General features: G+C 41.4%; 1 protein-coding gene across 1 annotated transcript in view; it reads left to right on the top strand.

Annotated features, from left to right (window-relative positions):
• Positions 1-20,656, top strand: part of MALL (mal, T cell differentiation protein like) — a 53,011-nt gene that overhangs the window by 14,853 nt on the left and 17,502 nt on the right. The gene's annotated exons all lie outside the window — the stretch shown is intronic.

The raw sequence follows: 20,656 nt of genomic DNA, 5'->3' as shown, positions 1-20,656 counted from the left end.
GATAGATAGATAGATAGATAGATAGATAGATAGATAGATAGATAGATTGATAGATGAGAGATAGATAAATAATTTAAAAAAGAAAATACACAGATGGGAGATGGATTGTCTTGTTGGAGGAACAGCAAAGAGGCCAGTGTCACTAGATTACAGAATAAGGTAAGATGTAATAAGACTGGAAAGGTAGGAATGGGCCAGGTTATGAAGGGTTTTAAAAGCCAGAGGATTTCATATTTGATCCTGTAGGCAGTAGGTAGCCATTGGAGTTTATTTAATAGGGGGTAATGTGATCAGATCTGGGCTTCAGGAAGATCACTTTGACAGTGGGTAGAGGATAGGGAGAGCCTTGAGGCAAAAGGAACAACCATTGGGCTATTGTAATAGTCTAGGCATGAGAACATGAGTACCTGTACCAGCGTAATGGCAATGTTAGAAGAGGCAAGGGGAATTATATGAGACATGAAGGTAGACTCGTCTGGCCTCAGCAATTGATTAGAGATGAAGTAGAAGAGAGAGTGAAGAGTCAGAAATGACATCTAGATCGCAAGCTTGGGTGACTGGGAAGATGGTGAAGCTCTTGACAATTGCAGGGAAATTAGGAAGCATGGGGAGGAAGAGAGCCTTATGGGAAAAAATCACGGACATCCACTTCAAGATGTCGATCGGCAGGTCGACACAAGACTGGAGGTCGGGAGAGATTGTTGTTGTTCAGTTGTGTGACTTTGTGACCCGGCGGACCATCGTGCACCAATACTGTCCATGGGGTTTTCTTGAAAAAGATACTAGAATGGTTTGCCATTTCCTTCTTCAATGGATTAAGGCAAAAAGAGGTTAAGTGACTTTCCCAGATCACACAGCTAGTAAATGTCTGAGACCGAATTTGAACTCAAGTCTTCCTGAGTCCAGGTCCAGTGCTCTATCCACTAAAAGCTATCTCTCAGGTGAGATTAGAGCTGGATAAATAGATCTGAAAATCAGCTGCACAGAGATGATAATTGGACCTATGGTATTCATTCAATTCAATTTTCACCAAGTGAAATAGTTTACAGATAGATGAGAAGCGGGCCCAGGACATAGTCTTGGGGAGTAAGGAGAGATAGGCTTTGAGGTATGCTTTGAAGAATGGGTAGGATGTGGATAGGTGGGATAAGAAAGGAAGGCATTCCAGGTGGGGAATGCCTAGACAAGGTAATTTATTTAAATAATAAAATCAGAATATAAGAAACTGAGATCCCACCTTATGTCAACCCTGTTCCTTTCTGGGCTAATTTTGACATGATTGCCCCAGATGCAATCCCAGATAATAAGCTTCACCGTTCTGCTTTCTGAACAATTCACTGATCTTTTTTTCTTTCCTACATTCCTACCTGGGGGCTTTGTAACCTTGGAACTTTACCCTGGGGCAGGGTACCAACCCTCACGGAACAAATCCCCTTATTAAGAGATTTGTACTGTAAAACTTGGGCTCAGTCAAAAGGCCGCACAGGAGGACCTAGAGGGCTACATGTGGCTTCGAGGCTGCAGGTTCCCCACCCCTGGCTAAACTATTGCAATAACTCCCTAATTAGTCTCCCTTTCTCCAGTTTCTCCCCTCCATCTTCCACACAACTGCTAAAGTGATGATCCTAAAGAATAGATCTGACCATATTGTCATTTATTCAGTCATGCCCAACTTTTCATGACCCCATATGGGGTTTTCTTGGCAAAGATACTGGGAGTAGTTTACCATTTCCTTCTCCAGATCATTTTACAGAGGAGGAAACTGAGGCAAACAGGGTAAAGTGACTTGCTCAGGGCCACCCAGCTAGTAAGTGTCTGAGATCAGATTTGAACTCAGGAAGAAGAGTCTTCCTGATTCCAAGGCTGATGCTCTACCCACTATGCCACCTAGCTGCCCTTATATTAACTTTATATTATTCAAAATAAGTTTTAATTGACTTGCCTGTGTATATGTGGTTTCTTCTCAGTAGAATGAAAGCTCTTGGAGGGTTGGAGCTGTTTTGTTTTGATCTTTGTAACCTTATCTCCTAACACAGTGCTTGGCACTTAATAAATGATTATTGATTGACTGATTGATAACCTCAGAGTTCCTACAATCAATATAGGATGATAGCAGTTCAGAATATTAAAGTTGGAAAGAAGTTTGGAGATTCCCTCATTTATAGACACAGAAATGGGCTCCCAGAGAAGCAAAGTGAATTGTCCAAGGTAACGCAGCAATTTCCAGGTAATGCCACCCCCCCAATTTTTACACCTTCAAAGGATCTGCAATGCCATTGGTGTATTTCCTCCAGTAGAGCACGTTACAACCATCTATGTCTTTTCATTCCATATGACACTTGTCCATGTCTTCCCATGACTCCTCTATAATAATGGCCAACATTTCATATAGTGCTTTAAGGTATACAGAGTACTTTTAAGATGTTATTTCACTGGGATTTATTTTCACCACAACCTAGTGAGGTAGGTGGTATTATTATCATCCCCATTTTACAAATGAGGTACCTGAGGCTGACAAAGGTTAAGAGGCTTGCCCAGGTTCACACAACTGGTAAAAGCGTTCAAGGCAGAAGAGGATCTACCATCACTCTGGAGGCCTTTCTTGAGGTCTTTTAAGGTACCGTGAGCCCCACTGCAGCACTTAGTCTATCCATTTGTTATTTCTTGTTCTCACTATGAGATTGAATGACTAGTCTCATCTCCTTTTCTGATTCTACATTTCTTTTCTTATACACAAATCATCATTAGTAACATGGCCATGAATCGTAGAACGTCACAATCTCTGAAGTATCAGAGGTTTCTTAATTATGAGTGACTCAAGAAATGGTGGAGAGAGTTGCATGGATGAACATCATCAAATGATGAAAAGTCCATGAGTAAATGACCCTCAATGCTGTTGCATCCTTCCAGCACCTTCATTTTCTCAGTCAACTGTACAAAGGTCACACCAGAATAGAGGCAGAAGAACCAATATCTGTAGGCAGCAGTATTACAGCAGGATTAACCCCCTTGGCCCAGTCTGTTCTGGTTCCCACAAAACTATTTCTGTCTTTAGAGATAGGACTCTAAAAGAACTGTCTCATCTTACTTGAGAAATGGGGAGGGAGGAGAGGGAGAAGACCCAAGCAAAACTCAGGCCACAGTATTCAAGGTTACAAGGCCTTTTCCTGTTGACAAGGTTAGCAAGAAGAAAAAGGAAGAGAACTGAATGAACCTTTGTTCCTTCAGCCTATTCCATGGTGACCTCCTCCGTTTGGGATATAATTAGAGCATCTCCCAGTAAAATATAGTAAATGGGAGGAATATAAAATTATTTTTTAAAAAATCCTCTAAGGGGATGGAGGAATGAATAAATCAAATACTACATGGAAATGATGAAATTGGAGGAATGGGAGTATTAATCCCCACTGCAAGTTATTTCAAGGGAGAAGATTCCAAAGAAGCAAGGTCCCCTTGTAACGTTTATTTATTTACTTTTGGTGAAGCAATTGGGGTTAAGTGACTTGCCCAGAGTCACACAGCTAGTGAATGTTATATGTCTGAGGCCAGATTTGAACTCTTATTTGAGCTCCAGGGCCGGTGCTCTATCTATCCTCTGTGTCACCTAGCTGCCCCTCCTTGTAAAATTTATTAAGAGATTACTGTGTACCAGGCATTGTATTAAGTGCTGGGAATTCAAAGAAAGGCAAAGGACAGTCCCTGCTTTCAAGGAGTTCTCAATCTAAATGTGATTAAACATTTTTTAAATATTGGGGCATTAAAGCTGTATTCACTAAAAACACGTTTTCCAAGGAGGTGTGTGAAACTTCTAACAAACACCCTAAGAGAAGTGGAGGAAATTCTGGTTTACCAGCTTGAAAGAAGCATAAGGGTAGGGAAGGGGAAATCACTTTATTTAGACCCACAGGTTGGGCCCCTGTGCTGAGATGAACAGGATTATTTTTATTGTTCAATTTTATGTGATGTTGTAAATGAGTGTTATTAGGTTCATAAAAGCTGCTTCAGGGGGAAAAAATTACCCTGGCCCTGCCCCAAGTGGCTAATGAATGAACTAACACAAGGAAGGGAAAGAAAGTGGTCAGGGTAAAGGACCTAACTGGGTGAGGCCCAGACATTCAAAGATGGCAGGAAGGGTGGGTTTAGTTATCGTGACGGGTGATGTCAGGCTAGAATGGAGGCAGGAGGGGGTTGGAAAGGAGGACAAACCTGCCAACGGCCAAAGAGCTCAAGACCGAGAGAAGGAGTTATTTACACAAAGGACTTTCTTTTCACACTCAAGGAACATACAGGGAGACTAGTGGAGGAGTCCAACAAGAACTGATCCAAATTTCCTTGGAAAATGACCTTGACAGTGACCTACAAGATAGACTGCAGGGATGATGAGATAAAGGAGAAACTGTATGGAGGGTAGGTGTGGTGGTGGAGGGAGGAAACGGCCAAGAAAGTCAGTAGGTGTGGTTGGAGCCAAGGAAGGAAACCATCGAGGTTGGATGAATACCTTGGCAATGAGGGTGGAGGGAGGGACATTTCCACTCCACCCCTCCAAGTATGCTCTCCCTCCCCCTACCCCAGCCCCAAACTACAAAAAAAAAAAAAAGAAAAAAAATGAGTTTGTAGTAGGAAGGCTTATTGGGTGAGGAGGGGACGAGGACAGACGATCAGAGAGCATCTTAGGCCAGAGTGATAGCCTATGATGATATCTAGCAGGGAGGAGAGAGAAAAAGAGGTTAGGAGGGAAATTAAGTTAACATTTGACATCCTGACTTAATGGATTGCTAAATACAGGGTATACTTTAATGGAACATTTAGGGTCACTCCCCATGTTGAACTTGGAACTTGAAGGGTGGCATTGACTGTGTGGGAGGGGTTCAAGCACAAGTTTTTCTTGGCCTGGATTTTTGACTCTGGGTAGGTCTGGGAACACTTCTCTGTACTAAATACTCCCTTATATGACAGCTTCTGAAACTTTGGGGAGGCAAAAACTTTTCAGGGGAAAATATTGGAGAATGCTTTTGTTCCTAGTAGTAAATGGATGGCAATTAAAATGCATAAAAGTAGAAAGGGAACTGGGTTTGGAGTCTGCAGAACTGGGTTTGAAACCTTCTGACCATTTTTAGCTGCATGACCTTGAGTAAGCACAGAACTGAAAGTCGGTCTTTGACTGGTAAGTAGGTCTTTAACTGCTTAAGAAGTCATCCAATGAGTGCTGGATCCCTCCGATAAGCTCATCCAGCCCAATCCTCTCATTTTATAGAAAGGGAAAGTGACTTGCCTAAGGTTATACAGACAGTAAGCTACAGAGCCCTCTCTGTGAATAGAACATTCTGTTTGGAATCAGGAAGACTCATCCTCATGAGTTCAAATCCAGCGTCAGATACTTACTAGCTATGTGAACCTGGGCAAGTTGCTTAACCTTGTTTGCCTCAGTTTCCTCATCTGTAAAATGAGCTAGCAAAGGAAATGGCAAACCACTCCAGTATCTGGGGTCACAAAGATTCAGACATGACTGAAATGACTGAACAACAACAATAAATCACGGAGACGGGGATCCCACCAAGGTCTCTAACTCTCAGTCTTGCACGCCTTCCATTTCCATGTCTTACATGAATCCAGAAAATAATTAAATAACTCCAAGACTCCAGAAAAATGTTGTAGAACATTAAAAAAAAATACCTTGGGTAAGTTTTTTCTTCTTCAGCCTCAGTTTCCTCATTTGAAAAATGAGGGTGTTGTACTAGGGGATCTCTAAGGTCCCTTCCAACTCCAAAAACCTGTGATCTTATGACCCTAGGTCACTTCATCTCTTGAAGCTTCAATTTCTTCTGTAAAGTGGAGACACTAATATTTGCCCTACCTACCTCCCAGAGTTGAAAAGCACTTTATAAATTGTAAAGCAATATATGAATGTGAGCTAGTGTTGGTATGATTATTATGTATTAAAGTGCACTTGTCCACTGTCCTTGAGCTAAGCCATCTTCCCAGCAGGATTCTAGGGGTATCCTTAGAGCTTGGGTTATCTTTCTCTCTAATGTCATCAACAAAAGCCCCCACCAGTGGTGTTTTTCCCACTGTTAGGTGCTAGTAAATGATTAGCATCCCATTCCCATTTAACCAATTAACATCACTTAGCTATTACAAAGGGACATTTATTTCAAAGATATAGCAAGAACAAAATTGTGAACATTTCTTCCCAATATCTCGGAGACACACTCTCCCCTAGACCACATTAGTCTTTGAGTCTTAGACTCACATGAGTCTTAGACTCAGATGTGGTACAGTTTCTACACAGTACTGATTTCACCTAGTTCATGTCCAAATGGAGCATTCATGCTAGATGAGTCTTTGTCTCAGCTACTGGGTCCCAATAGCATCTCTCAAAGGTTACTTTTTGCTCCTTGGTAGTGGGTTAGCTGCAAAACATATCATGGACTCAATGTCCCAGAGCCTCCATCTTCTGATTTTTTGAAACTCACAAGGTCAGAGTCTCCAGATGAATCTCTTTTACCTAAAACAGAACAGGAAAAATGCCAAAATAAAAGGACAGTGGCTCTTTCAGCATTTTCACAGGGCCACAAACACGTCAACATTGGAGGGAAGAAAGTCCAAGCTCTCTCCTCTTATAATGTTGTCTCTCATTGGACATCATCAGCAAAGGAGTCAAAGAGAATGACCAACATTCTCGGCACTAGTAATTTTTGAAGATACCCCACCCACCTGCCATTTCAGCCATGCAGCCAATTGAAAGGACCTCCTTAACACTTGGTTAGCAGACTGAAACCAGCTACTGAATGCCTACACATACTCGAATCTCTCCAAGGCATTTCCATCACATCTCATTAGGACTCTTTTGGGAACAGGCTCTCCAGGGTCCTCCACATGGGGAGATACTGTCAAAAGCTCTTTGTGCATATACTAATCCCTATTACAATCATAATATTGCATAGTCAGGCACCTATTTCCACCAAAAGTATATCATTTCCTACTACCCCAGAGCTGGTACCCACTATGTGAGAAAATGTTATCCTATGTGTGGTGAACAGTGAAACTCTGCCGAGCTCTTTGGCTTTTATGGTTGTCCTGTTTGCAATCAAATTTAGTAGATCTCCTTTCTAGGGGTAGGTGGAAGGTGAGGCATACCTCATAGTCTAGCCTTGTCCTATCAAGGCTTTATTTGATAGACTTTTGTTAGAGGTACATTGATGGGAATCTGTTCTACAGAAGGTCCAGTATCAGTTTCTCTATCTATAAAACATGAAAACTTATTTTGGTGGCTGTAATCTGTGATTCTAGGTATTGGGCCAATCTGACCTGAAAGTGGGTCAGATACCTACCTCACCAGGTTTTGGTGAGGTTTAAATGAGATAATGTATGAAAAGCAATTTATAAACTTTTTAGAATGACATAAATGTTCTTCCTCCTTTTCCTCTTCTTTTCTTCTTCTCCTTCTCTTCCTCCTCATATTCTTCCTTCTCCTATTCCTCCTTTTCCTTTTCCTCCTTCTCCTTCTCCAATTACTATCGGTATTATTGTCATTATCACCAAGTCCTTCCTGTCTCTTTAAAGAATACAGACTGCCCAAGAGGCCAGGGGGCTCATAAAGACCCATTTTTCCATCCCTGCTGCTCTTCTACTTTTTCAAGCAGTGTTCTGTGGGGTGGGGCCGCTGATGCTTATGGTCTGGGGCTCCTCACCTTTTGTGGCCTTGTCATGTTTCCTATGGCATTCTGTGAGCCCAAAGAAAGAAAATCAAATGTCTTGGTGTTCCTGTCACTTGACTTCATGCCTGTTTTGCCTTTATTTCTGGTGTGCTTCTCCTATATGTGGCTGGAGGCGCTTAAAAAGCAGAGATGATTTTGGTTTTGTGTGACCTATATGCACCTTGAACTCCACCTCCTGCCCCAGGCCTTATTGTGATGGCTCTCAGTCCTGGAATTTTGTTCTGTCATCTCACCCCAGGTGCCTAACTGACCTGGACTATTATTCCCTCTCAACAATCGCTAGCTAGGAGCTTAGCCACACATAGCAGCAGCCAGTGTGGACATGCTAGGGAGGGTGGAGACCGACCAACCTAGAAGAGTGACTCCCACCAATTAGAAGGAAGTTGCCGGCTTCTTAATCCATGCTGATGATGAATCCTCTTCTCAGGTCAGACTCACCTCATTTCAAAGACAGTTGGGTGTGTCTGCTAAGAAATGTGCCTCTATTTTGTTTGCCTTTTTACAAGGTCTTATTTAGCTAACCTTGAGGAACCACTGAAGGGTCACCAAGGGGCTGAGGAACTTGCCCCTCCAGTTTGGATCAGGTTCAGTCTGGAGGAGCTTGATTCTAATAAATGGGTTCTGTTAGCTCTGGTCACACTCATTGACTCATTAAGATATTTATGGCTCACTTCTAGGACCATTGAAAAAAAGGTGGGAGTGCGATGGGGTGGGGAAAGGAATTTAACATACGATAAGAATCAAGTATGGGACAGGTACTTTCTTCAGATGCACACAAGTAATGTAAACATAAAACATTTACAAGTGCACATTATCAGAAAGGGATTTAGTAACAATTTACAACTACAGTTACAATCTGCAGAGAGGCTAATACTAAAACCTCTTTAGAACACAAAGCAGTCTGCAAAACTGCTATTGGGGTATTTTGCATTTTACTGTCCAAATGACCCCTGGAAGAGTCTGCTGATGAAACAGCCAGGCTGGAGCCAATCATCTCGGCAGAGGCTTTCCTCTCTGATGCAGAATGTTGTCCTTGTACCAGCCAACTACAGCTATCACAGAAACCAACCATTACTCTCATTGCACCCTGGACGTCTGGACCTCTCAAACTCATAGGGTCCTCCCAGACCTGTACTTTCCCAACTTAAGAATCATGTTCAGTCATTTACTGAGGAAAGGAAACTTTTTTTTTGTTTTCTTAATTTATTTTTTTAATTAATTTATTTTGATGTATCAACAATCACTTCCATAAGCTTTTGAGTTTTAAATTTTTCTTCCTCTCCCTCCCTACCTCCCTCCCCAAGATGGTGCACAATCTGATATAGGCTATACATATATTATTAATTATATTAATTATTAATATTACACTAATTATAATGTATTATATATTTATATTGTATATTATATTAATATTATATTAATTATATACTATTAAACATATTTTCACATTGTGATGTTGTAAGGAAGAATTAGAACCAATAGAAGAAACCACCAGAAAGAGGAAACAAAACACAACAGAAGAAAAAAAATAGCAAATAGTAAGCTTCGATCTACATTCAAACTCCATAGTTCTTTCTTTATATGTGGATAGCATTTTCCATCATGAGGCCTTTGGAGATGTGCTAGATCCTTGTATTGCTGGTGAGGGTTAAATCTATCAATATTAGTCATTGTACAATGTGGCTATTACTGTGTACAACATTCTCCTGGTTCTGCTCACTTCACTCAGCATCAGACCATACGAGTCCTTTCCAGGTTTTTCTGAAGTCCGCCTCTTCATCATTTCTTACAGCACAATAGTATTCCATTACATTACATTACACAACTTGTTCAGCCATTCCACAATTGATGGGCGTCCTCTCAATTTCCAATTCTTTGCAACCACAGAAAGAGCTGCTATAAATACTTTTATTCATGTAGGTCCTTTTCCCATTTGTATGATCTCTCTGGGATATAGCCCTACAAGTGCTATTGCTGGGTTAAAGAGTATGCACATTTTTATAGCCATTTGGGCATAGTTCTAAACTGCTCTCCAAAATGGTTGGATCATTTCACAACTCCACCAACAATGCATTAGTGTTCCAATTTTCCCACATCTTCTCCAACATTTATCATTTTCCTGTTTTGTCATGTTGGCCAATCTAATAGGTGTGATGTGGTACCTCAGAGTTGTTTTGATTTGCATTTCTCTAATCAATAGTGATTTAGAGCATTTTTTCATATGATTATAAATGGTTTTCATTTCTTCATCTGAGAACTGCCTGTTCATATCCTTTGACTTTATCAATTGGGGAATGACTTGTATTCTTATAAATTTGACTTAATTCTCTATATATTAGAATATAAGAGAATATATTAGAGAATATATAAGAATATATAAGAGAATATGTAAGACTATATTAGAATATAAGAGAATATATAGAATTCTCTATATATTAGAATATAAGGCCCTCATTAGAGATACTAGTTGTACAAATTCTTTCCCAATTTTCTACTTTTCTTCTAATCTTGGTTGCATTGGCTTTGTTTATGCAAAAACTTTTCAATTTAATGTAATCAAAGTTATCCATTTTGCATTTTGTAATGTTCTCTCTCTCCTGTTTGGTCATGAATTCTTCTGTTCTCCATAAATATGATAGGGAAACTATTCCTTGCTCTCCCAGTTTGCTTACAGTATCAGCCTTTATATCTAAATCATGAACCCATTTTGACTTTATTTTGGTATATGGTATGAGATTTTGATCTATGCCTAGTTTCTGCCATACTCTTTTCCAGTTTTCCCGGCAGTTTCTGTCAAAGAGTGAGTTCTTATCCCAGAAGCTGGGGTCTTTGGGTTTATCAAATAATAGATTACTATAGTCATTGACTACTGTGTCTTGCATACTTAACCTATTCCACTGATCCGCCACTCTATTTCTTATCCAGTACCAAACAATTTTGATGATTGCTGCTTTATAATACAATTTAAGATCTGGAATGTCTAGGCCACCTTCCCCTGCATTTCTTTTCATTAGTTCCCTTGATATTCTGAACCTTTTGTTAAGGAAACATTTTTTAAAAGGCAGCCAGGAACCCAAGTGCTGGCTCTTCCATTGAGTTTATGCTCCAGATGGAAGTGTTGGTGGGGTAGGGATGGAGGGGTAAAGAGTGTCACCCATCTCCCTCCCCTTGAAGGAGAGAATCAAAGCAAAGAACACTACTTGCCACATGGGAGAGTCCAAGTCAAGAGAGAAATAAAGTGATAGGTCTCTCCCTTTTGTATATCTACTGAGAGAAATCACTTCTTTCCGCTCCCTAATAAGGGGACTCATCATCATCTCACAGTGCAAATCCCTCAACAATAAGCCACACATGGCTAGAACTCCCCCCAAACTCACCAAGCTTTCCCTGAAACCAGAAATGGAGACTTGAGCACGCTGAATGGGGGGAGGGGAAGATGGGGAAGAAAGAATGATCTTAACTGATTTCCCTTCACCTTTAAAAAGTAGTGAGTATTACATTACAACAAAAGCCTCCATGGTTTTAGCTGGTCTAATACATGGAGTCTGACCCCAGGATGATTGGGGACCTCATGATGACACATAAGGATTAGATGAAGGAACTGGGATATTTAGCCTAAAGAGAAAACAGCATAGATATGGTACATCTTCAAGGATTTGAAAAGCAACCCTATGGAAGACGGAATATATTTGTTCTCTTTGGTCCCAAAGGGCAGAACAAGGAATTGCTAAGAGGCAAATTTAGGCTTAAGATAAGGAAGAACATTTAAGGGCAGTTAAGTAGCACAGTGGATAGAGCACTGGGCTTGAAATCAGCAAGACTCATGTTCAAGAATTCAAATCCAGCCTTAGGCAAATACTGGCTATGTGACCCTGGGCAAGTCACTTAACCCTGTTTGCCTCAGTTTCCTCATCTGTCAAATGATCTGGAGAAGGAAATGGCAAACCACTCCAGTGTCTTTGCCAAGAAAGCCCCAAATGGAGTCACAAAGAGTTAGACAAGACTGAACTGACTACCACCACAAAGAAGAACCATTAAAATTGCCCAGAAGCATAATGATGTTCTCCCTCAGTGGAGAACTTTAAGCAAAGAATGTGTGAGCATTCATTGGGGTTATTGTAGATGAGATGCTTGTTTAGGTAAGGGTTGGACTAGATGGCCAGCACGGTCCCTTCCAACTTTGAAGTCCCATGTCATTCTGCGTGGGTGAATGGTTTGCCAAATGGAATTCTGGGTTTTACTCCTGGTGCTGGCTATCTCTGTGTTGGGTGTTCAGAAGCTCTGCTTTGCTTACCTGAGATGACGTAAGAATGATTCATTGTGACATTTTGGCAAGTGTTATTTTGTGACCATGAGGAGGCCTGAAGGAAAATTGTGAAATGAGTGGTTTGCCTACGGTTCTCCTCTCTCTCTTAGTTCCTTTTCTCTGTGCTCCGCTCTCCCCTTCTTTGTCGTATGTCCCATAAGGTTTTAACTTATAACTAATATGTTAATGATCTTTAAGTACACAAAGGTCTATACGCAAGAAAAGGAAGCAGACAAACTTGCCCTCTATGGCCCCAGAAGGCAAAGGGTGGAAATTACAGAAAGTCAGCTTTCTGTTCAAGAGAAGGAAGAATTTTTAATGAGTAAAATATCCATCTGCTACTATGAATATTTTGGTATGAATGGAAACTTTTGTCTTTCATTTCCTTGGAGTTTATGCCCAGTAATGGGATCTCTGGGTTATGGGATATGAATAGTTTAGTGACTTTTCTTTCCTAATTTGAAATTTTTCTCCAGAATGGTTGGACTAGGTGAGAGTTCCATTGATTGGGCATTTTGTAACTGTCTTCTTGTAGCCCTTCTAACACTTACTAGGTTCTTTCTTTTGACATCTTTGCCAATTTTCTGTCAAGCTTCTCATTTTACCAATGAGGAAATCCAAGGCTCAGAGAGGTCAAATAAATTGTCCAAGGCTACACAGAAAGTAAGTAGCAGAGTGGTATCTCCCTACTGATATAACCATCACCTTAGTTGAGTGACTCATCATCTCTCAAATGGTCTATTGTAATGCTTTCTAATTGATTTCCCTACTTCTAGTCTTTCCCCATCCCTATGAACTTGACATACCTACCAAATATATTTTTCTAAGGCATGAGTCCAACCAATCCCTTCCTCAAAAGCTTTCAATAACGCCTGTTACTTCTAGGATAAAATTATCCCCTTCATCTATCATTTCCTGATGTGAAAAATCAGAGGGTTGGACTGGATGATCCAACTCTGTGGTCCCTTCCTTCTTTGAAACTCTGAGAGTCTAATTAGTGGCAGAGCCAGGCCCTAAATCCAGACCCTGCTAAGGGTTTAAGGTATGACCACTTGGGGTTGTATTGAAGGGGATTCCTATTTAGGTACATGTTGGACCAGATGGTCTCAGTGTTCCTTTTCACCCTGCACTCCCACTCCTGGGACATTGGTTCTCTGGTTGGTGAGCATTCAACTTATTTTAACTGGCCACAGCAAAGATCCATGTTTTGTTTTCTTTTGTTTTAGGCAGTTGGGGTTAAGTGACTTGTCCAGGGTCACACAGCTAGTAAATGTCAAATGTTTGGACTGAGGCTGGATTTGAACTCAGGTCCTCCTGACTTCAGGGTCGGTGCTCTATCCACTGCACCACCTAGCTGCCCCAGGATCCATGTTTTGTAGGGAGTAATATTTAAGATGAACCATACAGGTGATTAGTTGGTACTTAATTAAGGAAGTCATTCATTCCTGTGGAGAAACACTGAATAACTTAGCCATCTTGGGTTGTGCCAGACTTTGAAATATTTCTTTCTCAGTCTTGATGTAAAGAAAAATCAGAAGGGGAAGGACAGCTCAGAGGTGACGGGAATGTTGTGAGGCCAAAGGAAAGACTTCTCATTCTTGGTTCTCTTGCCCAAGTGGCAAACTCAGCATTGTGTGGGAAAGAAAAGGAAAGGGTCTCTGCCCTATAGGCCTGCAATACATGTAAGAGAAATGACTCAGATGTAAAGTCATGGGCTGGGAAGAAGCATTTTTCCTGGACAAATGTTGGCAAACTCTATTTCGCTCCACCCCATCCTATATATCACTGTCCACTGAGGCTTTGAGCTTTTAGTTTGACATGGAAACCTTGACTTATCACAATATAAATAATGATGCTAGCTGACATTTATAAAGTACTTAAAGTCTTACAAAGCACTTTACATACACTCTCATTCCATCTTCACAACAATGCTGAAAGGCAGATACACCTGATGTTATTATCCTTTGGGACTGCCATCTTTCTAGTTACCCTGGTTTGCAACTTTGGTGCCATCCTCAACCCCATCACTCTCATTCATCCCCCAAATCTTATCAGTTGCCAAATCTTTATTGTTTCTCCCTCCATAGCATCTCTCACATCTATCCCTTTCTCTCCACATACAGTCACTAATAGTTTCAGCTCAAACTTTTCATTACCTCTCACCAGACAACTGCAATAACATGACTAATTGGTCTCACTACCTCTGATCTCCCGTGCTGCAATCCATCTTTCACATAGCCACCAAAGGGATTTTCCTATTCAACACTCATCACATTATTGAGGAAACTTTAGTAATTCCCTATTACCTCTAAATCAAATATAATCCCTTGGTTTGGCATTTAAAGCTCTTCACACCTGGGCCCTTCCCATCTTTCTCGTCCTCTTTAATACTATTCCACTCCATGAACTCTGTGGACCAGCAATAGTGGCCTATTTGCTGTTCCATACACGAAATGCCTCATTTTGCGTTGACTGCCTCCCTCACCTGGAATGCACTCCCTCCTCACCTCCTTAGATTGGCTGGCTTCCCTTAAGGCTCAGCTTAAGCATCTTCTTCTGCCTTAAGCCTTTCCTGATACCCCAAGCTTTTAGTGTTCTCCCTCCCAAAATTACCATGTAATTCATTTTGTATATGTTACAGTAGATCAGCACTGGTCCAGGGGCCCCTGGGACACTCCCATTAAGAAGCCTCAGCTTGGGGCTCAGGTGGACTGGTTTCAGCCCTAGAGGAGCCTGGCCTCAAGAAAGAGGGCTTAGTTTAGGTTCTTTTCTCATTGTCTTTGGTTCTTTGCGTCCCAACCCCGAAAATCACTTTACAGCTTAGGTTTGGCCTGTATTAGGGTCTCCCTGAAAGTAATAGAAAAGATACTCAATGTACATTGTTGACCAAGTAGAAGACAATTCCTAAGTATGCATCAAAAAAGATCTAAGACGTTAAACAGTAACCTGTAATTCCTATCATACTTTCCTGGGGTGGAGTTGGGGGAGTGGGGAGGTGATAATTAAAATACTAAACTATGAAATTTTCTGGGATGACTAAATAGCCAGCTCACCTTCCTCTCAACTCTGTGCTGTCAAAACAACTCCATCAAAGTTCACGTCTTCTAACAAACTAGGTCAGAGCTTACTGTAGATGATCCCTCTGTCCATAATCATCTTTTCCAAGGAGGGTTAAATTGCAGAAAACTACTCCCGCTGCCAATCAACTCTGACTAAAGAATCTAGGAGCCACCATGGAGTTGCCTTGGAAAAGTCTGTTTCAGAATTATTATTCAGTCACCTATGCTCAGAGAAGAAATTTAAAACAGAAGAGGCAGCCAGGGGCCCAAGGCATGGGCTCAGGCTCACCTAGGCAGACCATGTCTCACTGTCATGTGCGAGCTGCCGCCATATCTCTCAGAGGAAACAAGCCTTTCTCTCATTGTCATGGAAAGTCCCAAGGAATCATACATTCAGGAGAGAGGAAAAAGAGAGCTCGAGAGCAGATAGTATATCTCCTTGTAAAGCTAACTGAGTCGATGCTTCTTCTAGCTCAGTGGCCAATCCTCTTTTGCTTCATCCCCTCCCCCGGCCACTGTCACAGGAGACGGAGGCATTGTTGCATTATCCCTTAGTGCCAAGCCCTTCACCACTGATCCGGAACAAACATGGCCCACGAGAATGGCCCAGGGGAGAACAGCTCAGCTCTCTGAACGTTCCCATGTACTCTCCCCAGAGCAGATCACCTTGTACTTAACTGTTTTGCATATATTTATATTGATTCACGTTGTATGTGTGCTGTATAAATTTATGTACTCCACCTCTCCCATTAAAATGGATTCTCATTGAGGGTAAGGACTGTCTCACTTTTATTTTTATATCCCCAGTGCTCAGCACGATGCCTGGTGTGTAGTAAATCCTTGTTGTTGTTCTTCATTTGTTTCAGTCACGTCCAATTCTTCATGACCCCCTTTTGGGGTTTTCTCGGCAGATACTGAAGTGGCTTTCTGTTCCCTTCTCCAGCTCATTTTATAGATGAGGCAAACAGGATAAAGTGACTTGTCCAGGGTCACACAGCTAGTAAGTGTCTGAGCCCAGATTTAAATTCAAATTTAAAATTGAATCTAAGGTGCTCAGATTCTTAAAAATCTAGCCACGGGCTCAGATTCTTAAGATCCGGCCTGTTTGTATTAGTGATACAAATGCTGATTCCTTAACAGTTTGGCCAATGTGTCGGATCTTTAATAAACCGTGTCTTTGGCTGAAAAAAAAAAAGTGGAATCTTCCTGACTCCAGGCCTAGCACTCTCTCCACTGCACCATCTAGCTGCCTTGGTAGGTACTTAACAAATGCTTATTGGTTGATTGAATGATCTTATCCTTTACAGATGAAAACCGTAGCTCAGATATATTAAATGGCCTACCCAGGATGACACATTCTGTTAAGTGTCTGAGACAGGCTTCAAAATCTGGTTCCTCCAAATCTAGTGCTCCTTATATTATATACCAGGTGCCTTTCAATGACTAGGTGTCAGGGAGAATGTTATTTGCTGACATTGAAATTATATGAGTGTATAACACATAATACTAGAAAATATCCCTGGTTGCCCCAGATCATGAGTTTCTCCCAAGGTGGTGTCCTGCTTTGTCTACTCCTAGATCTGGCTCTGAAGAAAATCCATCAATAACCATTGAAAAAATGCCTTTCATTAACCTGGTGTTCTAACCACACCCCCAACCGCCACCACCACCACCACCACCAACTTTGAGCTCTTGGGAGGGAAAGCCCAATGAACTCTAGCCTGACATTCCCTTTTTACCCTTTGTACTTTTCCTCAGTAATAATAGCTAACATTTATATGGTGCCTGATGTGTGTCAGGCCCTGTGCTAACAGTGTTACAGTTATAATCTCATTTGATCCTCATGATGACCCTGGAAGGTAGGTGCTATTATTAGCTCCATTTTACAGATGAGGAAACTGAGGCAGAGTCATACAGCTAGTAAGTGTCTGAGGCCATATTTGAACTCAGGTCTTCCTGAATCCTGGCTCAGCACTGGGTTTTTACAGTTATAGTCCTTTACAATTTGAATACAACTTTTCTTGCGAAGGAAGGAAGGAAGAAAAGAGAAAGAAAGAAAGAGGGAAGGAGGAAAGAGAAAGGAGAGAAAAGAAAGGAAAGGAAAAGAAAAGGAAGGAAGAAATGGGAGAACCTATGGCCACTTGGAACCATTCAGCTGCCAGGACCAGAGGGTGTCTCTAAACTTTGTCTAAGGATAGCCTGATACTAGTCATGAAACAAAATCTCTAATTCTGAATTTTGGTCTGAAAATTGTCCACTAAAAGATTCAGGATCACTGATCCAGTGGGGAGGCTATACAAACCACTTGTTACTTTCCCTCTTCCCTCCTTATTTCCAGACTTGGGGCCCTTTCACTCTCTCCAGTATAACCATCTTAGAAGGGCATCCAAGGTCTTAGGGGAGCAGATCTAAGTGTCATTACTTTTCAAACCCCTATGGCAGGAAATGATAGGAAAGATTTGGCTCCAGTGTATTTCACAAGACTGTCTATTAAAAGGAATTCCACTTATATCATCAATAGGAATTTAATTTGAGCCAATTGTAAGTGAGTCTCCCTAGGTCTGAGGTATTTCCAGGCAGCAAGAGGACAATCCCAGTGGAAGATAAGTAGTATAGAACCCTGTGAGGATTTGACTCATCAGTCATAGATTTGGACCTGAAAGGGACCTCACGGGTCATCTAGTACAATTCCTTCATTAGACAGAGAAGGAAGCAGAGGCACACAGTTAGTGGAAACAGATCACTGGCATGTGAAAACAAAAAGTGTAGGTATCAAAATAGACTGTAAAGTTGAGAGAAAAACCAGAACCCAAAGGACAGGCTTCTTATTTTTCAGTTTTCCAAGTGAGGACCAGGGTCTAATCACTTCTGGAGGAATGTTACAGTAATGGGGCCCTAGAAATAAATAAGAGACAAATAAAAATGTAATTGGAAAGGGGTGCTTTCATCTGGAGCCCAGGCATTACCAAACAAGCCCATCTCTGCCCCCTTCCCTCTGTGCCAGAGTGTGGTTATGGCCCTGGGTTAGACAAGGCCCAGTGCACTGAAGCCTCCTCATGCTTTGTAGGAGACCTAACAGTTTTTAGTAACTCCACAATAATCAGCTTAAGTGAGGGTACAGCTCCTCCTCCACCCCTAACCCCAATACTGGCAAAGGGCATTTCTGTGTCATCGTTGTGGCGTGTCTTTTATGGTACTAAGGACACTTTATCTTGGGTCTGTCAATTTTATGGGCCACATTCTTCTCCACTGAGGTCTTTTCCTTATGCCATAATGTTGTCCAAGATTGGTGTGAAACTGGATGACTCTGTGGTCACATGAGTTCTAGGAAAGGAAAAGAAAGTCAGAAGCCCACCCGGAAACCTGTGATGGGTATCAACTCAAAGAATGAGGTGTTGGCAATAAGTGGCTCGTGTGACCCTCAAGGACATAGCCTTTTCTCAGTTCTGCATTTTCCATTGAAATGCTTCTAGATGTATCGTCTTCCCTCACAAGCCATCTTCCCTGTCTCTGTTAATAGTGTTCCTTTCTCTCAGTCACTCAAGCTTGAAAGCTTGAAACCTTCTGATTCTTCTCTCTCCTTCTCTCTTCCCAGGCCTCTTGCTCCTATTTTCAAAGCATCTCTCCCATCTGTTCTACCCTTGGTATTCTCACCATCACCACCTATTTCTAAATCTTTATCATCACAGTTCAATTCAACCAAAGTATAGTGGAAAGAGTATTGGATTGGGTATTGGTACAAATCTGGGATCTGCTGCTTACTACTTACGATACCTTAGGCAAGCTACCTTTCTGGATTTGAGCTTCTTCATTTGTTAAAAAATGAAGGGATTAGAAAAAACTTTTTAATAAAATTTTTTTTAAAAATAAAATTAAATGTGGGGCAGTGGATAGGGCACTGGCCCTGAAGTCAGGAGGACCTGAGTTCAAATCTGACCTCAGACCAAACACTTGACACTTGCTAGCTGTGTGACCCTGGGCAAGTCACTTAACCCCAATTGCCTAAAAATAAAAATTAAAAAAATTTTTTTTAAATGAAATAAAATTAAATTAAATGGTTGGACTAGATCACAAGTTCCTTGAGGGCAGGGACTATCTTTTGCCTCTTTTTTGTATCCCCGGTGATTAGCACAGTGCCTGACTGGCACTTAATAAATGTTTATTGGTTGATTTATTGAAATTATCTCTAAGGCCTTCTCTAGCTCTAAATCTTATGACCAACAAATCAACATTTATCAATTGACTGCTCTGTGTGAAGCGCCATGGTAAGACATATGGTGGATGCAAAGATGAATAAGAGAGTCCTTGGCCTTAATGAGGGTATAGTCTAATAAAGGAACTCACAATCTGTTGCAATAGCTTCTTCACTCTCTCTCTCGTTTCCCTTCTCTCTCCATTTCATTCTACATGTACCATTGCTAAATCAGTCTTCCTAAAGCAGATAGGTGGTGCCATAATGTATAGAAAGACTCACCTTCCTGAATTCAAATCAGGCCTCAGATACTTACTAGCTGTGTGACCCTGGCCAAGTCATTTAACCCTGTTTGCTTCAGTTCCTCATCTGTAAAATGAGCTGGAGAAGGAAATGGAAAACCACACTAGTATCTCTGCCAAGAAAACCCCAAATGCGGTCACGGAGAGTCAGACACAACTGAAAAACAGCTGAACAAAAACAAATTTGGTCATGTCACTCATCTTCTTCATCCCCTTCAGTACCTTTGCCCTACACACTGACTCCAAGCAAACTTCCGATCACTCCCCAGTGTAAAACCTTTCCTTCAGCCAAGCCAAACTCCTCTTTGCACTACAAACCAGCCACTCACTGCCCCAGTCATGCTGTCCTCTCAGTCCAAAACATCCTTTCTCCCTTTCCCCATATGCCTAGAACCTGCCTGTCCTTCAAGCACGTGATGAAGCCTCACGTTTTTAGAGAAGCCCTGTATTAGCTCCAGTGCCTGGCACAGGGTTGTGTTCAGTCAGCGCTCTGTAAATTGGTGCTAAATTAAATTGAAGTGAATTATAATTGAAGTGAATATTAAATTGAAGTGAATTATAATAAGAAGAATTTGTATTTGTATAGCACTTTTAAGATTTAGGCTGATCATCTCACAACTAGCAGGGGAGGGGCATGTTTTCAAATCCCATTTAACAGATGGGGAAACTGATACCGAAATGGAGAGGTGAGTCAGGTCTTACAGGAAGTGGCAAAAGGAGCAGAACAAAGATGTTCTGACTCACAGCCCTAATCTCTACCCCTCCCTACTAAATTTCCTGCCTTCTCTTACTAATTATTTTTGAATCTGCACAAAGTAATTAGAGGATAAACACCCAGGGCTTTTCCTTTTTTAAAGGGGCAGGCCGATACTTGGCAAGTTGGTCATAAAAACAGACCAACATTCAGTGCCTTGGACTTAGTCCTCCTGGACTACTTTCTCTGTCCTCTCAGTTTTCTAGGTGTTACTTCAATTCCTTCAGCTTTTCTAAGCTAGCCATGACTTCCTTGGTTCCCATCAATTTCGCTCCTCAAAGTTTCTAGAATAAATGCTTGTTGACCTCTGGGACAAATTGTTTCT

The sequence above is a fragment of the Vombatus ursinus genome, unplaced genomic scaffold (assembly GCF_900497805.2).
Source record: "Vombatus ursinus unplaced genomic scaffold, bare-nosed wombat genome assembly UNPS02010219.1, whole genome shotgun sequence".
Lineage (NCBI taxonomy): Eukaryota > Metazoa > Chordata > Mammalia > Diprotodontia > Vombatidae > Vombatus > Vombatus ursinus.
The sequence above is the reverse complement of the archived record's forward strand: the minus strand, read 5'-3'. Positions and strand labels throughout refer to the sequence as shown.